General features: G+C 45.2%; 1 long non-coding RNA gene across 1 annotated transcript in view; it reads left to right on the top strand.

The window, feature by feature from the left end:
* The first annotated feature begins 1,163 nt into the window (after positions 1 to 1,163).
* Positions 1,164 to 25,887, top strand: part of LOC135897106 (uncharacterized) — a 40,424-nt gene continuing 15,700 nt past the window's right edge. Inside the window, exon 1 of the long non-coding RNA XR_011507210.1 lies at positions 1,164 to 1,182. This is a non-coding gene — a long non-coding RNA (uncharacterized lncRNA). The remainder of the gene's footprint in view (positions 1,183 to 25,887) is intronic.

The following is a 25,887-nucleotide window of genomic DNA, read 5'->3' as shown; positions in this document are numbered from 1 at the left end:
TTCCCGAGAAACATAAAAAAAAATGAAACAATGTCTGTTTACTTCATTTACCATTTGTTTTTCCATGCTCGCGGCATCAAATGGTCTGCGTTAATTCTAGCGTGAACATATTTCCTGTTGCCACATTTTGCCGAGTTTCCCCTCTTGTTGAAATAATTTGCCTATGCGGAAACTAATTCTGGCAGCGGTGACAGTGGGAGAAGGACGTTGCCTGATTCTTCGTGTATTTGTACTTGTTTCAGGTTGGTGAAAACGACTTTGCTGTTTTCCGAGCAGCGCTGGCTAGTCTTGGTCTCATTACTGCCAATCCGCTGCCCGTGTATTTCTTTTTTTGTGTGTGTTGACTTGCGAAACTCAGTTTGACTTGCGTAACTCAGGAGGCAGCCGCTCTACCCTCTGAGCTAACCAGGCGGCTAGCAGATGGCAGGGCGAAGTCGAATTTGTCGACAACACGAAGCAAAGCAAAGACCTCTACGGAGAGACAGTTATTTAGCTGCGCGTTACCCACTGTTTTCGACGCCCCTCCCACTAGGAATCTCCTCCTCGCTCTTCATCCGGTTATCTATTTTCAGTGCGCTCGCTTGGCGCCATCGATACCCTCTCCACTTGAGCGTGGTCCTAGCCTCTTGTCAGCCAATTGGATAAGAAAAACCGCTCATTGTAGGCAATGTTATTCGTTTTGGAAGCAAACAAAAGTGACCTCCTGTCAACGAGGGGAGCGTTTCATTGCGCTGTTCAGGCAACGCTGCGGGTCACCGCCCAATGCTTGCGTCATTGCTTACGTAAACTTGACGGCAGAATATTGGAATAAAAACATATAGGAAAAGTTTTACGTTATAGGGCCCATGCAGTGAAGGCTACAGAACGTTGACTGGTGACGTTGACTGTCTTTCTTAGCGTCGTCGACACTTAGTTTCCATTCATATCCATAACCGAACAGAATTTCCCAGAACTCAGCTTTTCTTATTCGCTTCATTGACAGCTGCCATTATTGCTCTCCACGCGCGCGGAATGCGCAGAAACACGCACACTTTGACATTTGCTAAGAAACAGACACACGCACGCGCGAGTACATACATATGCGCACGCATGCGTGGGTGTGTTTGTGCGTGCTTACTTTTACGTATAAAGGCACTTCCATACGCTGATTCAAACAACGGAGGCCCACATTCCAGGCAAGAGGTAAGCGCTCAGAGCTATTTCATTCTTTATTCTTCACTTCCTTAGGCTTCAACTCACCCACGTTGAATAATGTACTGGAGTTTTCATCCCAGAAACAGTAGCCTGTCCTTAAACATGTTCATATTGTGAGTAACACAGATATTGCAGGTGGTACTACAGCACCAAATTACACATTTCGGAAAGAAAGACAGAACGGACACAGCACTAAACTATCTTACAGCGCTGTGTACACCCTGCCTTCCTTTCGAGAAGTGCACTTGCCTTTAGTCATGGCAGAAACTGTTTCCTTAGCAGCTTTTTTACGTACCGTATCAGGTCCTCCAAATCCGTAGAATTTGGTCCCATCGTCTGAAAACTCCAATACCAACAAACTAGTACGCATCACCTTCAACCACAGAGGCGCCTATATCACGAAGGCCACGACGCAGCTTTGCTGCGTTGCTCGACGCTCACCGCGTCCAATCCGGGGCGCGTAGTCTCTGCGCCGTAGCCCATTGTCTTACACCCCTTGGCGGGTCGACGGGAACGCTGTCGCGTTCCACTCTTGAAGGCGAAGCAGGGTAACGCATGAGTTGTTTCTTCGTCTAGCCGAACCAAATATAGCCAAGCAACAGCAGTTCACCAGGCTAAACCGTGGTTCAACAACTAAAATAAAGGCTAGTATGCTTCGCATCCTGGGCTTAACCTCTGCTAAGCCACAGCCATTTTTTATGTACTCTCTCTTGCCACTATAATTTCGGTGCAATTACTCACAATGCACGATTGGTGACAGCTGCTCCTGCGCAATCATCATCATCATCAGCCTGGTTACGCCCACTGCTGGGCAAAGGCGTCTCCCATAGTTCTCCAACTACCCCGGTCATGTACTAGTTGTGGCCATGCCGTCCCTGCAAACACCTTAGTCTCATCCACCCACCTAACTTTCGGCCGCCGCCTGATACGCTTCCCTTCCCTTGTAATCCAGTATGTAACCCTTAACGACCATCGGTTATCTTCCCTCCTCGTTACATGCCCTGCCCATGCCCATCCATATCTTTTTCTTAATTTCAACTGAGATGTCATGAAGTCGTGTTGTTCCCTCACTCAATCTGCTCTTTTCTTATCCCTTAAGGTTACACCCATCATTCTTCTTTCCATAGCTCGTTGCCTCGTCCTCAATTTAAGTAGAACCCTTTACGTAAGCCTCCACGTTTCTGCCCCGTATGTGAGTACTGGTAAGACACAGATGATATACACTTTTCTCTTGAGGGATAATAGCAACCTGCTGTTCATGATCTGAGACTGCCTGCCAAACGCACCCCAGCCCATTCTTATTCTTCTGATTATTTCAGTCTCATGATCCGGATCCGCGGTCACTAAATGCCCTAAGTAGATGTATTCCCTTAACACTTCCAGTGCGTCGCTATCTATCGTAAGCAGCTCTGTTTTTCCGAGACTCTTAAGCATTATTTAGTTTTCTGCCGAATAATTTTTAGACCCACCCTTCTGCTTTGCCTGTCCACGTCAGCGAGCATGCATTGCAATCGGTCCCATGAGGTGCTAAGCAAGGCAATATCATCAGCGAATCGCAAGTTACTAAGGTATTCTCCATTAACTTTTATCCCCAATTCTTCCCAATCCAGGTTTCTGAATGCTCCTGTAAAATCGCTGTGAATAGCATTGGAGAGGTCGTATCTCCCATTCCTGACGCCCTTCTTTATTGGGATTTTGTTGCTTTCTTTATGAAAGGCAACGATGGCTGCGAAACCGCTATCGATATCTTTCAGTATTTTTACATACGGCTCGTCTACACCCTGATTCCGTAATGCCTCATCACTGCTGAGATTTCGACTGAATCAAACGCTTTCTCGTAACAAATCAAAGCTATATATAAGGGTTGGTGATATTCCGCCGATTTCTCTATCTCCACATTGATAGTGTGGATCTGGTTTATTGTTGAGTAGGCCTTAGGGAATCCTGCCTGGTCCTTTTGTTGACAGAAGTTTAAGATGTTCCTGATTCTATTTGCGATTGCCTTAGTAAATGCTTTGTAAACAATGGACAGTAAGCTGATAGGTGTATAATGTTTCACGTCTTTGGCATCCCCTTTCTTATAGATTAGGATTATGTTAGCGTTCTTCCAAGATTCCGGTACACTCCAGGTCATGAGGCATTGCGTATACCGGGTGGCCAGTTTCTCTAGAAAAATCTGCCCACCATCCTTCAACAAATTTCCTGTTACCACGTCGTCCCCAGCTGCCTTCACCCTTTGCGTAGCTCCCAAGGCTTTCTTTATTTCTTCAAGCGTTACTTGTGGGATTTCAAATTTCTCTTGACTATTCTCTTTTCCATTATCGTCGTGGGTGCCACATGTACTGTATATATCTCTATAGAACTCCTCAGCCACTTGAACTACCTCATGCACATTGGTAATGATATTGGCGGCTTTGTCCCTTAACGCATACATCTGATTCTTGCCTATTCCTAGCTCTTTCTTCACTGCTTTTAGGCTTCCTCCGTTCCCGAGAGCATGTTCAACTTTATCCATATTATACCTCTTTATATCAGCTGTCTTACGCTTGTTGAATAACTTCGAAAGTTCTGCCAGTTCTATTCTAGCTGTAGGGCTAGAGGCTTTCATACATTGGCGTTTCTTGATCAGATCTTTCGTCTCCTGCGATAGCTTACTGGTATGCTGTCTAACGGAGTTACCACCAACTTTTATTGCACACTCCTTAATGATGGCCAGAAGATTGTCGCTCATTGCTTCAGCCACTATGGTCCTCCTCTTGAGTTAAAAGCCGAATACCAGTCCTGTAGCTGGATCCGAAATTCCAGGATTTCGCCTCTTACCGCTAACTCATTGATCGGCTTCTTATGTGCCAGTTTCTTCCGTTTCCTCCTCAAGTCTAGGCTAGTTCGAGTTCTTAACATCCTATGGTCACTGCAGCGCACCTTGCCGAGTACGTCCACATTTTGGATGATGCCATGGTTAGCGCAGAGTATGAAGTCCATTTCATTTCTAGTTTAGCCACTCCGGCTCCTGCACGTCCACTTTCGGCTTTCCCGCTTGCGAAAGAAGGCATTCCTTATCAGCATATTATTTTTTTCTGCAAACTCTACGAATAACTCTCCCCTGCTATTTCTATAGCCTATGCCATATTCCCCCACTGACGTGTCTCCAGCCTGCTTCTTGCCTACCCTGGCATTGAAGTCGCTCATCAGTATAGTGCAATTTGTTTAATTTAGCCAGCGCCGATCATCATGACTGAATGTAGGGGCGTAGACCTGTGCGACCTTCATTTTGTACCTCTTATTAAGTTTCACAACAAGAACTGCCACCCCCTCGTTAACGCTATAGAATTCCTGTACGTTAATAGCTATATCCTTATTAATCAGGAATCCGACTCCTACTTCTTGTCTCTCCGCTAAGCCCCGGTAGCACAGGATGCATTTTAGCACTGTATATGCTTCTTTTCTCCTCCTAACTTCACTGAGCCCTATTATATCCTATTTACTGCCCTCTGATTCCTCCAATAGCACTGATAACACAATAGCACTAGATAACGTTCTAACGTTAAACGTTGCCAAGTTGAGATTCCAATGGCGGCCTGTTCGTATCCAGGTATTCTTAGCACCCTCTGCTGCGTTACAGGTCTGACCGCCGCCGTGGTCAGTTCCTTCGCAGCCGCTGGGAACTGAGGGCCGGGGTTTGATTGTTGTATTCATATAGAAGGTTGTGGCCAAGTACTGCACCAGGGTGGCCAATCCTGCTCTGGTGAGGGAGTGTGTTAACGGTTCTGGTCACCGGGATCAGGCCGCACTCCGACGTGTTTATTGAATTTCATCAACACGCGGATTTTTTTTAATCCATTTGAATATTGCGTGGCACCCGGATTCGAACCACGGTCCTCTTGCACCCCAGGCGGATACTCTACCTCTACGCCACCGCTGCTCCGCTCGTGCGCAACACATTTTATCAAAGGGGAGCGTCACTAAAATTTTTCCTGGGTCGCTGCAGATGTACAAAAATGTAAATGAGGTTCATGAATGACAAAATTCCATTAAAATATTTGCCCTCAACTGATGAATTTCATGGCATTTACAATTTTACTTTCAGCGGCATGCACTGTTTGCTGGTTTCAAGCTGATATAGTTCTAAAGTTCTTGTGATATTTTAGTAAATAGACAGCAAACATCGAACCATTAATATCATTTATTTCGGGCACACTCTTTGAGACATACGGGTAAATTATTTTATAAAAAAATCTATATTTTACTTGTCTTGACAGTGCGTAGCGTTCAACAATTCATTCGCAGCATCTTTGGCAATAGTAATGCAGCTACTATTAAAGTGTTTCATCCCTCTACAAGTGCTATAAAAAGGAGGCCAAGCTAAACGTCAGCTTCCCCGAACGAAATTTCTGGCTACGCCACTGATTATTACCTATATGCCAAAATGACCAATTAAATATTGAAGTGGCCAGGCTTATTAGCATTCCGCATTATTGGCATTCTCTGGAGAGCTCTGTCTACAGAGCTAATAATTGATAAGAATGTTGAAAGCTTTCCTTCGTAGAAATATTTCAGAGGCAGAATCAGCGGTTAGCCTTTGTTTACGGCTATTAAATAAACAAATCTTTGCTAGACAAATGAGTGAACGGAAGAAAACACTGCGAAAGACATCCAGGACGTCGTCTTTAAATTTTCAACACAAAAAGAACTCGATACTTTTGCCAGACTCAATAGAAGGGCGACAGATCCAAAGGCATCCTTTAAAGCTTACATTTGCCACATACGTATCTTTGAATAATAATATAGCGACACTCAAACAAACGTCACCAGAAGTCAGTGCATAGAAGGAAGACCATTCGTCATAGCTATGTTAGGAAGAGTTGCCCGTGTAAAAGAACGAACACAGGAATAAAACGAGGTAGATGAAAAGAGAGCAAGCTACCAACAGTTTTTATTCGTTTTGAAGATGCAAATATAAGCAGAGTTCACAAATGACAAAAGAATAGCCTTGGCGAGAAGACAAGAAAACCTGCGCAGAAAGTTATTTTCCGCGTAATACAAGGTAACAGTAGTGCTACTTACGCTGTCATAGCGCTATTGTTTGATGTAAAAGGCTTCTAAATGCCCATGGTTTTTTTTTTGTTTTTGCTCCTCATTAGAATCCTAAGATTCTTGACCAGTGGCTTACATCCTTTGCATTCAATGCGATGAGCGGGCAAGTGTGCTCCTTGTCATTTGCGAATTGACAACGCATGCTCGCCTGCGCGTTCATTCACGCAGCGCCCTGTTTGGCCCGCATATACTCATCCACATTTGTGCGGGATTTTAAAAATCAAGCTCGTGGTACATTTCCCGAAAGTTCACGAAGAAGGGGCACACTTGCCCGCTCACTGCATTGCATGTAAAGAAAAGAACATTAAGCTTCTCGACTGGATAAAGAAGAAAAGAGCCCGTAGGCTTTTAGGTGCTTTCTGCATCAAAGGTCGATGACTGCGTAAGTGACGCTTCTGTTACCTTCAATTATGCGAAAAACAATATTGTGCGCAGGTTTCGTTGATATGAGGCAGCCTTGAATTGTCATGTCCTCCTCCTCCTCCCTCTTCCTTCCTTTTGTCAAATGTTAATTTTTCCCACACATGCAGCTGTCAAACGAATGAAATCAGGTGATAGTCTGAGTTCTTGTCGTCTACCTCCTTTTTTTCTTTTGTTCGTTTTTTCACTCGCGGCACTCTTCCTAACACAGCCATGCAACAACTCGTCCAGTAGCAAGTTCATCTATTCAAGTGACTCTGAGTAATTGCACAAATACATTTATGAAGTGGAAACATTCAGCAGAGTAACCCACTTATTTCTAATGAACTGTGTAATTCTTTACTTACACGGCAGAAGGCAACCAGATTGCTTTCAGCTGAAAAACAAATATAGCACTGGCTCTTCCCCGCATGAACTACACAGTTCTTGCTGGATTTTGAGGACAGTCTGGGAGGCCCTTCACGAATGTTTAGCAGGGTATAAAAATGTGGGATATTGTCGAAGATGTGCCAAAACGCAGTAATAGTATAGTTTCAAAAGCCGTAAATGTTGCACAGATCATACAAGCTACCGATCGATTGCCCATAAACAATCAATCAAGAAATTATTCATTTAAAAGTTTTTTTCTAGCATTATGTAAAGAAGATTAGTTTATAAAGATGGAACAGCTTCGTGGAGGTTTCGCCTCATTCTGCAGGCAACACCATCTGTAGCAAGCAGTAAAGGTTCTAAAGCACCATAACAGACGTTCGAAAAGCGCGCTGCTAACAAAAATCACAAGAAAAAAAATTATCGCATACATCGCACGGTATTGCATTTTGTAGTTACGATAAAAAACACTGTAGCAAAAGCTTCGCATCACCAAACTAGCTCCTTTATAGGATAATTTGTGTCTCCAAAAGCAGGTGGCATTCATAGCGCAGCTGTGCCTGTGAGTAAAGTCGGTGATCGTCTAAAACTTGATGTGCAGGTCAGTGCCTCGGCATTTACACACTCCTCATCAGAACTTGCAATGTAATAGCTGGTACCAGCGTGTCTTTGACAACGTCCTACATTATTCGTGTTGTGCGTACACTCTCGTTACACAAGTTTCGGTGGCAAGAGACAACGAATAAAACCAGGGATAGCATTCGACAAGCTTCGGATAAAGAAAGGTGAATTTTGCGTCGAGCAATTAATTTTAACAGTTGTTCTATAGCCTTAGAAACACGCTCACTGGTTAAAACATAGACAAACGGACGTAGTGGACTATACAAGAGATTCTAGTACATTAAAAGAACTATTGACAAAGCAGAATGAGTAACAAAAGCGATAATAGAAGGCATATCTATTACCTTCGCATATTAGACGCATATACCTGCACAAATACTACGTGCATATTTTTGCTGCTGTACTGGTGTTCTAGCAGCACTCTTGATTCACAGCGTTTGTGCTGTATGACGAATAAAGGTCACTTTTCACTAGAATATAAAGCAGAGAGGGCAGAGTGTCAGTGAGAATTCCTTGCTGTAATACGCGTGGTGGATGGGAACATAGCATATGCAAGACAATGCGTCTCTTTGCGATTCACTACCACGTTTTCGCGTAGGAATTTTCGGTTTCTAATTTACTTTTACGCTTTTTTGTGCCCGCAAACTCGGCGAAAGATAGGTTACAGAGCGAGAGTTGAAAAGGAAGAACAAAAAAGAATTTAACACAGTACGATATTTATTAAGTTGCTCTCTTCGGTCGTTTTTTTGCTTCCAGGAAGGGTAGGTTACAGTGGGCATTAAAATCCACTACTAAAGGAACAGCCTCTGGCAGCTCCTGTATTGAACGTTCAACCTCTGACGGTAATAATTATATTTTGGAAAATGAGAAGTGCGCCTACACTGACATATATAAAGAATAGAATAAGGAAGTCTGCAGTTTTAAAGTGGTTGTTATGTTTAACTTCCTGGGTTCCAGTACAACGGAGTTGCGTGGTTGCAGCAACTCTCCCTGACATTCGCCTACATTGTTTGTGGTTTGTTTATACAGCGGGGAAACTCTTCTAAGGCGGCCAACTTTCGTATCCTGGAAATAATAGCCTCATGGCAAGAAGCTTTTAAGAATGCCTCTTGTCTTTCTTAAGTTGTGAGTTTGGCCTCGACAAGTGCAGCGTCTGAAGCGCACATTGATGACAGCACAAAAAGTGCGACTATTTGCCCGCAAAAATGGTCTAGAAGTATACAGGTAACATAAGGCTCTAAAAGAACCAGCAGATTTCAAAACAACGGAACCATTTAGATCACCGGTCGCTTTTTTGTTGCATTTAGTGTACGTTTATTCATTTTGTCGCGCTGAAGAGAGTTACGCTGATTTGGCGTAGTTTTTGATAAAGCTCCACCACTCACACATAGAATCTGCCGAATCAAGAAGTAGGCGCTGGGACTCGTGTCTAACGTTTATGTGTTTAGTGTGTAACTAGAGATCGTATGAAGGCGATGCCAGCAGGGCCTTCATTGAAGATCACACAGGCAAAACTTGCTGGTGTCACGAAGGGCGCGGTAAGAGTCACTACAGAATCGTTGTAAGCGATTTGCACAGAATTCTAAGGCGCCGCCCACCGCGCAACATTGTTGTAGGGCAAGTGAAGAAGGCAGATTCGAAATAACATCGACACAGGCCTGGGCAGCTTCCAAGAATGCGACGATGCCAACTTTCCCAGCAATCCATTATTTTTTTAGCTTTTTCTAAATAGCTATCAAAACCGTTTTCTTTCTGCAGACACAGAGGTATTCTAATTCGTTGTAAGGGCTATATTTTCCTCGTTCCTGCAATGGCGAGAACGATGCTGATAAATGCGTTATCTGCTTTGTAGTTTACGCAATGGGAAGGATAAGTGCAACTGTCCGAGCAGAGATCACTGGAACTCCATTCACACAAGCTAAGGGCGCTATAACCTAATGATATTGCAAACGTTTCTATTGCAATTCTGCAATCAGTCCTCCGCGAATGGTAAAACCTTTTTTGTATCACCCCAACTTCACCTGTCTGTCACGCGACGTCAAGAAAACCACGATAGCTGATTATGCATCATTGGACCGAACTATATATGTTTATTTCGGATACGACCCTTTCCGCTATTGAACCGCGGCTATTGGTCAAAAGGTTTATGCTGCACCCACTTCACCTGCCTGTCACGCGACGTCACAAAACCACAAAAACACACCGCGTGAAAGTGGCGTGTACGCGATAAAGATGCATTAATTTGTTATACCAAAACTTAAATTTTTCTTCTGAATAGTCGCAGGCTGCCCCGTTCCGAAAAGAATAAGGGATGGCTGCCGCCGGTCGCTCAAGCACTGGCTACTCGCACCTGCCGGAGAGCATGGTTGATTTCCGTACGATAAACTTTTGGCACGGTCATTTAAGGTTTCTTGCACTTTTCTCTTCTTTGCTGAGGATCTGTTTTAGCTGCATTCTTAAACTTCCATTGCATGCCGCCGCGATTTTCGACCAGCCACAGCAAGCTAAGTAAGGGATAGCAGACCAATTACAGGCGCCGACACCACCATCTTCTTCTGGTTATCAATATTCAGTGCAGTGGCTCGGCCCCATCGAATCCCTCTCCACTTGAGCGTGCTCCTCGCCTTTTGTCAGCCAATTAGTTGAGATAAGCCGCTCAGTGCAGGCAATGTTATTCGTTATTAAAGCAAGCAAAATTTAAATCCAATAAATGAGGAAACCGTTTGATTCGTCTCTTCAGAGAACCCTGCGGGTAACTGCCCAATGCTTGCGTCAGCGGATACAGAAATTTGCCGCCAGGAGATTTGAATAAAAACATACTGAAATAGATTTGCATTACAGAGGCCTAGTTTAGGGGCGCTATAAAGTATACTATAATCAGCCCTCTAAGATTGGTGAAAAACTTTTTCTGGACCACTCCCACTTCACCTGTCTGTCACGCGACGTCACGAAAAAGGTGAGAGGCCCCCATCTGATATGGGGAGTACACACTGATTATGCATCATTTAACTGAAGAAAAGAGAAATAGCTATTTCTGATTCGACGCCTTTTCGCCATTAGCGCTCGGTTATTGGTCAAATGGGTTTGGGCTGCACCCAATTCACCTGCCTGTCACGCGACGTCACAAATCTGTAAAAGCATACCGTGTCAAAGGGACGTGTGCGCGTTGAAGATGCATTATTATGCCGAACAAAACTGAATTTTCTTCTGAATAACCGCAGGCTGGGGCCCTATAACGTAAAACTATTCCAATATGTTTCTATTCCAATTTCCTGACGTCAAATTTGCGTAACCACCGACGCAAGCACCGGGCGGTCACCCATAGGGTTGTGTGAACAGACCAATCAAACGCTCTCCTCGTTCATAGGAGGTCCCTTTTGTTTGCTTGAAAAACGAATAACATTGCCTACACTGAGCGGCTTGTTGTATCTAATTGGCTGACAAGAGGCGAGGAGAACGCTCAAGTGGAGAAGGATTCACTAGGGCAGAGCCAGTGCACTGAAAACCTATAACCGGATGAAGAGGGTGGTGCCGGCATCTGTGATTGGTCGACTTTCCCTTACTTAGCTTGTGGTGGCTGGTCGAAAATCGCGGCGGCATGCAACGGAAGCCTAAGAATGACGCTAACATTGACCCTCAGCAAAGAAGAGTTGGCAGAATGAGGTAGCAAACGTGTCGAAAGTGCTTGAAAACGTTACACGGTCACGCAAGAAGTTTTATTATACGCAAATACACCCATGCTCTCCGGCAGGTGCGAGTAGCCAGCGTCTCAGCGATCGGCGGCAGCTATCTTTTGTTCCTTTCGGAACGAGGCAGCCTGCGGCTATTCCGAATAAAATTCAATTTTGTTCGGCATATTAATGCATCTTTATCGCGTACACGTCACTTTGACGCGGTGAGTTCGTGCGGTTTTGTGACGTCGCGTGACAGGCAGGTGAAGTGGGTGCAGCCCGAAAACTTTTTACCAATAGCCGAGGGCTAGTGGCGAAAAGGGGTCGAATCAGAAATAACTGTTTTTCTTTTTTCTGTCAAATCATGCATAATCAGTGTGCACACATCATATCAGAAGGGGAGGTATTGCGGTTTTTGTAGCGTCGCGTGACAGACAGGTGAAGTGGGGGGTGGTCGAAAAAAGTTTTTGACCAATCGCGGAGGGCTGATAGCAAAATTGGAATTGAAAAGTTTGGAATAGTTTTACGTTATAGCGCCCCTGGCCGCTTCTAAAGGAATAAAAGATGGCTGCTCCCGATCGCTCAGGCACTCGCTACTCGCACCTGCTGGATAGCAAGGGTTTATTTGTGTATAAGAATGTTTTTGCGTGGCCGCGTAACATTTTCGAGCACTTTAGGCACGTTTACAATCTCGTTATGTCAAGTACTCTTAGCTGAGGATTCGTTTTAGCGTCATTCTTAAACTTCCATTCCATGCCGCCGCCATTTTTCACCGGCCACCACAAGCTAAGTAAGGCAAAGCAAACCAATGAGAGACGCCGGCCCCCGCAGGGGCGTCTACGTCAGCAGGCGTTTGGAGTGTTGCGACACCACGTACCCGAGCACACAAGGGTTGGAACCTCCCGCGTGTAGCCGTGCGCGGCTTAGCCGTGTGTGGGGAAAGGGGGATCCTGGAGGTTCAGCCAATGCCGGGTGTTTTGACCTTTAAGGCCCCTCGGCAGCCGCAACACACCCCTTTAGACTCGTCTTCATGTAGACGGCCCCCCCCGGACTGACCTAACCGGGGGAAATCAGTAGTTGCCTTTTCCTGTCTCTCGGTCTCCCTCCAACCTTCGTCTTTCTCTCACTTTCCATCTTTCCTGTCTTCTCCTAGCTCCCGCTCACTTCTAATTTTCCAGGCAGCAAGGGTTAACCTTGTGTGAATAACGAACCTAGGTTATCTCATATTTGGTTATAGTGATAACGTACAGCTGGCGTTTGCAGGACCTGTTCTTACAGTCCCTGTAGCGTCCCCTTGTAGGACTCCACGGTGGGTGGCTGGCGTTATTGCCGAAAATTCAATCCCTTTATGGCAACCTCTTTCCCTCCGCTTCCTGATCGCCCTCTCAAAAGAGGGCGCACCGATGAAGCTTTTCAGTTCCTTGGACGTCAAAGACCAAATTTCCCACGTTACCATGTGATCCACTCAGAAATATCGGATAAACAAGTACGAAACATTTCCCCTTTTCTAGTCGCCAAGTCCTTAACTGATGTCCTTGGTCCAGGCTACAAGGTATCAAGGCTGGCAAGTGGTGATCTCCTGTTAGAGCTCCATGATAAGAAACAGTAGGAAAAGTCGCCCAATCTGCTATCATTTGGAGATGTTCCACTAACAGTAACTCCACAGCGCACTCTCAGCACCACCCGCGGCGTTATCTCGGATGATGATCTGCTCAAGCTGACAGAGGCTGAGCTCCTGGAGGGCTTCAGTGATCAAAATGTTGTCAATGTGAGAAGAATTAAGATGAGAAGACATGGAAAAGGAATTCAAACCCAGCCCCTAATACTCACATTTGGTTCAAGTATTCTTCCCGAGTCTGTAGAGGCGGGGTACATCAAGCTCCGTGTCAGACCATATGTGCCGAATCGCCTAAGATGTTTCAAATGTCAGCGTTTCGGCCACAGTTCGCAGAGCGGCCGGGGCCGCCAAACATGTGCGAAATGTGGTGCCCTCGAACACGCCACTGAAGCTTGTAAGAACTCCTGCCACTGTGTAAACTGCGATGGGGATCACGCCGCGTACTCGCGGTCGTGCCCCGCCTGGAAAAAGGAAAAAGAAATTGTAACGATAAAAGTAAAACAGAACATATCGTTGAAAGAGGCACGAAGGCGGGTAGCATACCTGCCAAAGAAAAGCTTTGCCGAAGTGGCGCGTCAGGGGGCAGCGCCACAACAGCCTCCGGCGGCTATCCGACCCACAAACAGTGAGTCGGCAGTCACGCCATCTGCCCCCGCGGCGGTTGCAGCTAGCGCTGCTCCATCAACCGAGGAGAAGGGACCATCGACCCCGAAGGTGGGCTCAGCCGAAGCTCCCCCAACCCAACCAACAGCCGGCGCAGCCAAATCCCTCAGGGAGCCCCATCCACCTCCGGGCTGGTGGGCGCAGGGGTCTCGCCTTCCAAGGTGAGACTCTCTTGAAAAACTTCTCGTTCTCAAGAGCGCGTGTCCAGCGCCTCACAAGAGGCAATGGACACAACACCTATCCCCACGGCGCTCCAAGCGCCTAAGGAGCGGCGAGGCTCCCTCGAACGCTCCAAAAAAGGCAGAACTCCGGGTACAGGGCCTCGCAAGAGCTCTGTAATATAAGACATCACTTCCGTTTCCTTAAACACAGCACCAATTCACTTTAAATATGGATACACAAATCATACAATGGAATCTCAGAGGTCTTCTGAGAAACCTTGATGATGTACAAGAACTCATCCACTAACACAATCCAAAAGTGCTGTGCTGACAGGAAACACACCTAAAATCAAAACACACAAACTTTCTCCGACAGTATATAAATTTCCTCAAAGATCGCGATAATGGTGTCGCATCATCGGACGGTGTTGCCATTGTCATCCATAGAAGCATTGCGTGTCAACCTTTGCAGCTACAAACGCCTCTTGAAGCTGTGGCGGTTCGAGATGTTCTTCTAAACAAACTATCACTGTTAGCTCTCTTTACAACCCCCCCATCACAAATTACCGAAACATGAATTCCAATCCTTCATAGATGAATTGCCAGAACCTTATGTTGTTCTGGGTGATTTCAATGCACACAGCAGCTTGTGGGGAGACTCTCGTATCGATGCGCGAGGTCGTCTCGTTGAACAATTCCTTTTCTCGTCCGGTGCGTGTCTGCTGAATAAGAAGGAACCCACTTATTACTGTCTCGCAAACAGAACCTTTTCTCCAATTGATCTTAGCCTAGTTTCCCCGTCAATACTGTCTGAACTCGAATGGCAAGTTAACAACAATCCTTGCGGAAGCGATCACTGCCCTATACTGCTTAGAACACCTGAAGAAGAGGAATATCCACCACAGGCTCCTAGGTGAAAAATTGACACTGCCGACTAGGAGGAATTCCGAACTCTTTCTAGTATTTCATGGGATGACATGTCCTCGCTAGCAATTGATGCTGCTGTCGAATATGTTACAGCCTTCATAATAGGTGTCGCATCTAAATGTATATCACAAGCAAATGGCCTGTCGTGCAAACGGCGTATCCCATGGTGGAACGACGACTGTAGGATCGCACTTAAAAAACTGAACAAGGCATGGGGGTTGCTACGCGCCTCCCCCACAGCGGAGAATCTTGTCAACTTTAAAAAAGGCAGGCGAACCCGCCGACAGGCCAGAAGAGAAAGCTGGCAGAAGTTCTTATCGGGCATCTACTCTTATACAGAGGAGGCGAAAGTCTGGAACAGGGTTAACAGGATAAAAGGACGACAAACTTATTCACTCCCCCTGGTAAACACACAAGGCGATACCCTGCTTGAACAAGCAGACTCACTCGGGGAGCACTTTCAGAGCCAATTATTCCAAACCCTTTCTCAAATATAAACAAATAGAAGAATGCAAGCCACTCATAAGAAAGGGTCGGCAGAATGAACCGTGCAACTGCCCCTTTCGTATTGCAGAGTTGAGAGCTGCCTTGAGCGCATGCAAGAGCTCTGCACCGGGATCTGATAGAATCATCTACGAAATGCTGAAAAACTTACACAACGACACGCAAGTTACACTACTTACACTTTTCAACACTATCTGGGACGCAGGGTACCTCCTGACCGCATGGAAAGAAGCCATTGTGGTCCCTGTTTTGAAACAAGGGAAACACCCTTCTTCAGTGGAGAGTTACCGCCCGATAGCCCTCACAAGCTGCATGTGTAAGGTATTTGAAAAAATGACAAATCGGCGACTCATCCATTTCCTCGAACAAAACAAAATGCTTGATCCCTATCAGTGTGGCTTCCGAGAAGGGCGCTGCACAACCGACCATCTTGTACGTATTGAAGGACATATTCGTGACGCGTTTGTACACAAACAGTTCTTCTTATCGATATTCCTCGATATGGAGAAGGCGTACGATACGACCTGGCGCAACGGAATCTTGAGAGATTTGTCAGAAATGGGCATACACGTTAATATGCTAAACGTAATAAAAAGCTACTTGTCCAATCGTACCTTCCGGGTGAAAGTAGGCGATGTGCTGTCACGTCCTTTTACACAAGAAACCGGTGAACCCCAGGGTGGCGTGCACAGTTGCACACTCTTTATTGTTAAGATGACAACACTTCGTGCTTCCTTACCATCGGCCATTTTGTATTCCGTCTATGTGGACGACATTCAAATAGGTTTCAAATCCTGTAACCTCGCAGTGTGCGAGAGACAGGTACGGCATGGTTTGAACAAGGTGTCAGGGTAGGCAGAGAAAAATGGATTCAAAATCAATCCACATAAGAGTTCTTGTGTTTTGTTTACAAGGAAGAGAGGCCTGGTTCCGGATCCCTGCTTAGAAATGTGTCGACTACAGATACCTGTAAAGAAAGAACACAAATTTCTAGGTGTCATACTTCACTACAGACTCACTTTCGTCCCCCACATTAAACATCTCGAAGAAAAGTGTCTAAAAACAATGCACATAATCAGACTTCTATCACAGACTGCATGGGGTAGTGACAGGAAGTGTTTAATGAATCTCTATAAAAGCCTCATTCGATCACGACTAGACTATGGCGCCATGATTTATCACTCTGCCGCCCCGAGCGCACTAAAGATGCTACACCCAGTCCACCATCTAGGAATCCGACTGGCCACTGGCGCTTTCAGAGCGAGTCCCATGCAAAGTTTATATGTAGAATTGAATGAGTGGTCCCTTCATCTGCAGAGAACATACATCAGCCATACATATTTTCTGAAAGTCCACTCAAATCCTCAACATCCCTTTTTAATACCATTAATGACATGACATATGCTAAACTCTTTCACAATCGCCCCTCCGTAAAACGGCCTTTCTCGCTGCGTGTGAGGGAGCTTAGTGAAGAAATGCACGTTCCACTCCTCGCGCTTCGCCTAATGCATCCAGCCAAGCTGCTTCCTCCTTGGGAGTGGCAGCTCATACAATGTGATATATCTTTCGTGGAAGTCACAAAGTATGCTCCAGAGATTGAAATCAAGATGCATTTCCGGGAACTGCAGCACAAATACTCCTGCACGGAGTTCTACACAGACGCATCAAAGTCACACGACGGGGTGTCCTATGCAGCCGTCGGTCCATCCTTCTCGGAATCCGACGTACTGTATCCGGAAACTACTATCTTTACGGCTGAGGCCTACGCACTGCTGTCGGCCGTAAACCATATAAATAAATCACAACTCCAGAAATCAGTTATATATACGGACTCCGTCAGTGTTGTGAAGGCCTTGATGTCTTTCTGTAATCACAAAAATCCAGTATTTAATGAACTCTACTCCGCACTGTGCAAAGCATATATATCTAACCATCATGTGATCATATGCTGGGTGCCTGGACATAGGGGCATCGAGGGGAACGTTCTAGCCGACCAGATGGCGACATCAATCTCATTACATGCATTCAGTCCTACTGCTTCAGTCGCTGTCACAGACCTGAAGCCTTTCTTAAGAAGGAAACTACGAAACCACTGGCAACGCATGTGGGACGAAGAAATAAATATTAAACTGCATGTAATAAGGCCACAATTAGGTTTCTGGCCTCCTGTAACAAAATCCCGCCGGACAGATGTCCTATTCTGCCGTCTAAGAATAGGATACACTTTTGGCACACATAACCTTTTACTCACGGGAAACGAGCCTCCAACCTGTGGTAGATGCGGGAAGAGGCTGACCGTCCTCCACGTCCTACTGGAGTGTCGGGAAGCCGAATCCGAGAGAAAAAAAAACATTTTCTCTTAGCATACCGGCACCACATCCCCCTTCATCCTGTTATGTTGCTTGGTCCAGAACCACTCTTTGACACCAACGCCGTCCTAGGTTTTTTGAAAGATGTTGTGTTGCATGTTATTAGCCCCACACGTTCGTAGCGCTTCCTCTCTCCAGAGGATGCCGCTGCGATAATTATTTTGAATAGTACATGCCTCTAGGCCCTTGTGGTTCAAGGGCTGTGGCGAGGCAGTAGTGCTGTAAGCAATTTAACATCTCGCATATTTTAAACAATGCATCATTCTTTGACGATATATTTTAACGTTCATAGTATTCGTCATTAGTCATCGCCATAATTTTATAGCACGTAGATTTTATGCACTTTACAGCGACTATTTTAGCCACTTTACACCCAAGTCACATCTTCCATAATACATCGTTAACACTACCACGTGTCATGGCGCTCTTTGGCCAAACCTGGCCCTCGCGCCACAAAACACCCCACACCATCGTCATCATCAGACGCCGGCACCACCCTCTTCATCTGGTTATCGATTTTCAGTGAAGTGGCTGGGCCTCATCGAATCCCTCTCCACTTGGTCCTGTGCCTCGCCTGTTGCCAGCCAATTAGATGAGATAAGCCGCTCAGTACAGGCAATATTATTCGTTTTTCAAGCAACAAAAGTGACCTCCTATGAACGAGGAGTGCGTCTGATTGGTCTGTTTAGATAACCCTGCGGGTGACCGCCCGATACTTGCGTTGACGATTACGCAAACTTTACCTCTGGATATTGGAATATAAATAAATTGGAATAGTTTTAAGCTATAGGGCTCTAGCTCAGCATGACATTACTGTTTGCAAGAACATTTGGCATTAAAGCATCACCTTGGTTTGAGTTACACGGTGAAATATTTATTTTCACCTACCTTGCTCCAATTAAGCTGCAGTGGTTGCAGATGCAAACATGATGTGCTCTGTGGAGCACTACTTCATTTATTCTTTGGATTTTTATTCATTTAGAGTCTGTGACACTTCGCTGTTGGAACTCTTCTTTTAATTGTTTTTTGCCCATGTGTAGGAAATTGTTCTTGTTTTTAATATTACACACATATTACACGTAGCATAGTGCAGCCGAGGACGACCGAAGGCTAGGTGGATCGATGAAATGAGGAAATTTGCCGGCGCAAGTTGGAATTGGTCGGCCCAGGACAGTGGTAATTGGAGATCGTAGGAAGAGGCTTTCGAATGGAATTAAAATAGACTGATGATGATGATGATGATGATGACCGGTGCACTCAAATTCTGTCTGCCACATCGGCGATACTGCTAACGTAAGAGAGCTAGTTCGTTAAATTTGGTGTATTATCGCAAAGGAGACTTTGGCTTTGCCCTCTTGGACTTTTCACTGTAATTCAAAAGAAGGAGTAGGGGCTCCGCAGGACATATGTCAGCTTTCCTGTACCTTTACAATTTTTTTCTACGCGGCGGTTCCATGCAAAGAGTGCGAAGAGCTTTCTCATCGGTGTATTCGCGTCACTCTGCACGCAGCGGTATTCATGGCATGAACCACAGTCCTAAAATATTGCAGCAGACAGTGCTTGACGCCTGCGTTTTTGAAACTGCGGAATGCGGAAGGTGCGTAGTTCGTTCCATAACACCGGACACCCGCGACTTTATGTGATAGGTATAAGGTATAGGCACCCGCCAAGGCGTCCGATTTTCCATGGGTGCATTGCATGAAACAAGTTCACAAAGACAGCTATGACTGCTGTACAAGGACCAATACGAGCGAAACAGGCAACAACTCAAAGGGAGGTTCGTGACGCTGCTATGACACCTATTTCTCACAAAGCGCGTTCTGGTTTTCGACAACACCGCTTGGTAAACGTTGAGGTCCCATAGTGGCCGACTACTTGCCTGTGGACACACTTCTACTTGTTTTCGCGGTAGGTAGTCGTTGGCATTTCCAAAATGCCTGCCACAGATACGGCGGATCTTCTTCCACAAGGCTGTGTATGCTTAACAAGGGGTACAAACAGAACACACATCTCACGAGGCCGGCTTTCAAGACGTAAACCTCCACAAGCAGCCCACTAAAATACTGTAGGCAATATCTACCTATCATAACAATTACGGAAGAACTCGTTTTATGATAACTGTATAATGAAATAACTTTATGAAGGAACGACCACGAGCCCATAATTAGTGGTACAAGCGTTAGACAATTTGAGCCACTGGTACAGGGTTAAAGTATCACGACTACGACGGCATGTTGACAGTTATATCACGAAGCTGGGATGACGACAATGGAACGACCACACGGCATCGCAACCAGAACGCCAGACCTAGTGGCAGAAGCTGTTAGGCAGCCTGGGGCACTATGTCGGCGTTACAGGATAGATAGATAGATAGATAGATAGATAGATAGATAGATAGATAGATAGATAGATAGATAGATAGATAGATAGATAGATAGATAGATAGATAGATAGATAGATAGATAGATAGATAGATAGATAGATAGATAGATAGATAGATAGATAGATAGATAGATAGTCTCAAGAGGACTGAAGTAGACAAAGCATGCTATTCACATCAAAAACTCCGGTGGCACCCAGTACGTTCCCCTCACAAGTTGTATGCTCTACAATTAGGGTATTGCTCTGGTTTTAAAACAAGTCTCGAGATCCCATGCCCCCATCTTCCCGATAGGTCGGCCTCGTTTCAAGTGTCTGGACCTCCATTAGTTGTCGATCACCGGTCCGGGACTGCACTCGATGGCCCGCGGCGGTAGCAATCGTCTGCGTGGCACAACTGCCCATCCACTACTATTTCACCAAAGCTGTGGCAGTAAAAGCAGTGCCAGGAGGCCTTCGCAAATATTTATAGGGCGCCGCTCCCTTTCGACAATCGAGCGCTTGGGCATGGTAGATCTTTACTAATCAGAAAAACGAATGGGTTTCGTGTGGTACAAGGATTCAATCCGAGTTCCTCCCACATAACCCAGTACATCTCGAGTTGTTCGCTTCCGATGCTGTTTCGACCTTCAGTGAATTATTCAGAGTATGCAGTTCCAGGTCGCAAGACCAATTGCACAATGTTGTCCAGAGCTCATGGCCAGCCGTCTAGTATACAGTGATGGCCGCAGCAGAACAGCGGTGCGCCATTCCGGGCAGCGGTGGTTGTACATAACCATTCACTCATCCAAAGGCCGGCCGTCTCAGCTACTTATGCGGTACGCAGTTGGCGGAAGGCACGCAGGAATAGCACATGAAGAAACGTAAGCGGTAAGCGGCACATACTGGCGCTGGCAACGACGTTCGCCAGCAAAAGAATTTAACATGACGTCAATTATTATGGTCGGCTAAATTAGCGTGCGTATTATTTCTACTTTCAAAACAAATCCCGCGAATTATATAACAAAATCATGGTCTAAAACACGCTGCAAGGTAGCTACGCAGCTCAATCGCCTCAAGGGCATCTATCTTCGGTCTATGAGGACATGTAGGGCTATCCAGCTGTATTATGTTGCTGTTGCTTATAGCTAAGTCATGCCGACTGGGTTTAGTCTTTCCTGTCTTCTTGGTTGATGCTCTTGAAATTATTGGACATGGCTTAGCAGGCTTTTCTCCCGTACCCTCCACTGTTTATGATCACGGACACCTCCTGTTTTACTGACATGCGAAGTTCCAGACTTTGCTTTTTCAGTTCCGAGCGCCGAGGAAATAAACACTATGTTGCGCTGACCTGACGGCTTCTCACGTGAGCGGGCGTCTACTTCTCCTCTAATAATTCTCGAGGCCTGCTATTCATTGGATGCATTTGGTGTTTGGATGCAACTTGTCTTCCCAGCGCCACTTAGGTTCGTTTGGCAGTACCTGTTTTGGTCTTGCCAATAAATGAGCGTCCGCGATAGAGTGTAGTGACGCCGCTCTGCGTTTCAGCCTCGGTATTTCTTGAACACGTAGCGCCAAGACAGAGAAGTACCAGCTGTTGCCCAAGAACTCGGATGAGTAATCGGTGGATGTATGCCACGTGCCTGCAGAGATTATCGTTCCCATATTTTCCCCCTTCTGAGGAAATCTGTCAAAGAGTAGGCGACATCCTTGTGCGTTTTCCTTTCTCTCATGCCTCAGATAAGCTTTCCAAGCTTTCAGCCTTGAACCAACTGGCTGAGTAATTACTATAATTCAAGAAAGCTTATATTTGTCTAGAAGCGTATTCACAGTATAAAAATGTAGGCTGTATAAATGTTTCACAAATTGTGCAGTTGCGATGGAAACTGTGTGGAATACACTTTTACTTGATGTCTTAAATTTGATGTATCTACGTATTCTGCTTCTCCCGTTATAGTGACACAACAGTGTGTTTAGCATCAAGAACTTTAGCGAAATGCATTCACACACGACCCCTCTCAAATGTCAAATTATACCAAGAACGTAGTAGGTAAAACAAGCTCCTCTTTCCCGAATCATTATTTCCAGCTTCAGTGTCGAGAACTTCACAAGCTCAATATTCCAGCTATGAAAAAAATGGCTGTGTTTAATAAATATCTATAAATTCAAACAGACCGCATTTCCTGATGATGATGTGTGGTGTTTTATGGCGCAAGGGCCAGGTTTGACCAAAGAGCGCCATGGCATGTGGTAATGTTGACGATGTATTGTGGATGACATGCACAATGAACTCATCATGGTAGATGTGATATGGCTGTAAAAGGGCCTAAAAAACTTACGCTGTAAATGGAGTGGAATACATAGGTGGTAAAATAATGACGGTGACTAGGACGTGATGTGGGCTATGGCAACGGGCTTTCGTTAAAATATGATGCAATGAAACCATAACACTGACACCAGAGTTTCAAGAGAGCCCTTGAATGCAGGGCTGTTAGTCGTTTGCTTAAAAGTTGCCTGGCCAGATGATCTTCAGGGTGTCCGTTTCGGCTAAAAATTCTAAGACTGTTTGCAGATTAAAAAGAGGTTCATCGCTAAGAAAAAATGCATGGTGAAGGGGTAAATTCTCGCGATATGCAGCAGGGAAATACTTTTTCCTCTCTGTTTCTAATGCAGGGCACTGAATAAGAGTATGGAGAACAGTGAGATTATTGCCGCACTTAACACAAGTTGGAGGATCGTCCCCAGTCAAGAGATGAGAGTGGGTTCCGTATGTGTGGCCTATCCTTAAACGGCAAAGGAGTACTTCCTTGTACCTTGCTATTTTCCCATTTATCCAGTTCCCCAGTTTTGGTTTTATCATGTGAAGCTTATTTATTGCTTGTTTATCCCATTCGCCTTGCCAATGATTCCGCAATTTACTGCGTAGAAAAGGCTTTAGGTCTGTGGCAGGGATGGGGATATTTGAATCTGCATCGCTAAAATTTACTGACCCAGCGCTTTCGTCAGCAGCTTCGTTGCCTTTTATACCTTTGTGACCAGGTACCCAGCATATCACAATCACTTGATTGCACATATATAGGGAGCACAACAGACTGTACAGCTCACTAAAAACTGAGTTTTCATATTTTCTTGGTCTAAGTAGGGCTCTGACTACGCTTAATGAATCTGTAAATACAATAGCCTTAGCAAGTTTTGTGAGCCTTATGTTTTGAACAGCCGAGAGTACAGCGTAGGCTTCAGCTGTAAATATACTTGTGTGTGGATTTAGTGCTCCGGATACTGAAAATGAAGGTCCCAGAGCTGCGTAGGAAACACCTTTAGAGGACTTGGAAGCGTCTGTATAATATTCTATACAGGAGTACTTCTCCTGAAGTTCATGAAAATGGAATTGGATGTGTGCTTCTGGTGCCCTCTTAGATATTTCTATGAAAGAGACGTCGCATTCAATGGTCTGCCATTCCCATGGTGGGAGCATGTGAGTGGGTGCCATTATGACATTCTCTGGGACTAAGATACCTGTTTCTTCTGCCAGTGTTGTCAAACGAATGCTCAACGGAGGTCTAATAGCTGGGCGGTTACGAAATAATCTGGCGGTAGACTCTTCATGAATAAGTGAGTGACATGGGTGATGAACATCTGACTTGGCCTTGAGAGCATAGGAAAAAGTTAAATATGTCCTTTGGAGATGTAAAGACCATTCATTACACTCCACATACAGGCTTTCTACGGGACTTGTCCTAAAAGCACGTGTAGCCAGGCGTATACCCATGTTGTGAATGGGATCTAGCATCTTTAAAGCACTAGGCGCAGCAGAGCTGTATACTATTGCTCCATAGTCGAGGCGGGACCGTATAAGACTTTTGTATAGGTTCAAAAGGCATCTCCTGTCACTTCCCCAAGATGTGCGGGACAAGAGCTTTAGTAAGTTCATTGTCTTCAGACATCTCGCTCTCAGATACTTAAGGTGAGGGACAAATGTTAGTTTAGAGTCTAAGATGATTCCTAAAAATTTATGTTCGTGGCTGACAGATAGCGGTTGTCCATTAAGATGGACAACAGGGTCAGGTAATATACCTCTCTTTTTAGAGAATAGAACGCATGTGCTTTTTGGGGGGTTTATCTTGAATCCATTCTCGTCAGCCCACTTAGATATTTTGTTTAGGACAAGCTGTATATGTCGCTCACAGATAGAAATATTGCATGATTTAAATCCTATCTGTACGTCATCCACATACACTGAATAAAACATTGTTCGTGGTATGACGCTATAGAGGGAATTCAATTTTACGATGAAGAGCGTGCAGCTCAGTACACCACCTTGTGGCACACCTGTTTCCTGCGTAAATTGACGAGATAGTACTTTACCAACCCTCACACAGAACGTACGATTAGAGAGGTAGCTTTGAATAAGGTTCAAAAGATTGCCTCTGACACCCATACTAGCCAGATCACGAAGAATTCCAAAACGCCAGGTTGTGTCGTATGCCTTTTCCATATCTAAAAATACGGCTAATAAAAACTGCTTGTGCACGAATGCATCTCGGATATTCGCCTCCATGCGGACGAGGTGATCTGTCGTACATCTACCCTCCCTAAAACCACTCTGCATGGGGTCTAGTATTTTGTTGCTCTCAAGATAATGAATTAGGCGTCTGTTTACCATTTTCTCAAAGAGTTTGCATAGGCAGCTTGTCAGGGCTATAGGCCTGTAGCTGCAGACCGAAGTTGGATCCTTGCCCTCTTTGAGAATAGGAATGACGACTGCTTGCTTCCAGGCAGATGGAATGTAACTGGCAGAGAATATGGAATTAAAGAGTGATAGTAGTGTTTTGTGTGTTTCGGCGTGTAGGTGTTCTATCATCTCATAAGCTATTCGATCGCTTCCAGGAGCTGATTTATTGCAACAGTTCAATGCAGCCTGAAATTCCACCATGTTACATGGCCGGTTGTAAGGTTCATTTTTATTTCCTTTCCGGTTCAGAGGCTGTCGTTCCGCTTGTCGCTGATATCTTAGAAATGTGTCTGAGTAATGGTATGAGCTCGAGATGTACTGTAAATGTGCCCCTAGCGAATCAGCTTGGTCCTCAATAGTGTCTCCTTGTGTGTTGACTAAAAGTAGAGGGTGAGTTTCACGGCCTTTTATTTTGTTGACCCTATTCCAGGCTTTCCGTTCGTCTGTATATGAACTGATGCTACTGATGTATTTTTGCCAACTTTCCCGTTTGGCCCGGCGGCGTGTTCTTCTACCTAGTGACTTTATTTTCTTGAAATTGATAAGATTTTTGGTAGTTGGAGATTCGCGAAGGTGATTCCAAGCCTTATTTTGATTTTTACGAGCTTCTTTGCACTCGGCATTCCACCAGGGAACACGTCGCCTAGTGGGCGAACCATTTGATTCAGGGATACACAGTGACGCCGCATCTACTATAAATGCTGTCAGATATGCCACGGCGTCATCAATAGAAAGTGCAGAGATGTCTTCCCAGGTCATGCGGGTAAGTTCTTTATAACGTTTCCAGTCGGCTGACTCGACTATCCAGTGGGGGGCGCATGGGGAGCATTGATCATATTTTGTTGATTTTATGATAATTGGAAAATGGTCGCTCCCATATGGGTTTTTAAGCACGTGCCACTCTAGATACGGAACGAGTGTACCAGATGCAATGCTCAAATCGATCGATGAAAATGTTTTGTTTGCCACGCTATAGAATGTAGGCTCTTTATTATTTAGCAAACATGCACCTGTAGTGAAGAGGAGGCTTTCTACTAGGCGTCCCCTGGCATCACAACGACAACCTCCCCAAAGGGTGTTGTGTGCATTGAAATCTCCGACGACAATATAAGGTTCGACCAGTTCATTAATAAAGCTTTGGAATTCCGTTTTTGAAAGATGGCAGTTCGGAGGGATGTATACTGAG

This window comes from Dermacentor albipictus, chromosome 7 (genome assembly GCF_038994185.2).
Source record: "Dermacentor albipictus isolate Rhodes 1998 colony chromosome 7, USDA_Dalb.pri_finalv2, whole genome shotgun sequence".
Taxonomy (NCBI): Eukaryota; Metazoa; Arthropoda; class Arachnida; order Ixodida; family Ixodidae; genus Dermacentor; species Dermacentor albipictus.
The sequence above is the reverse complement of the archived record's forward strand: the minus strand, read 5'-3'. Positions and strand labels throughout refer to the sequence as shown.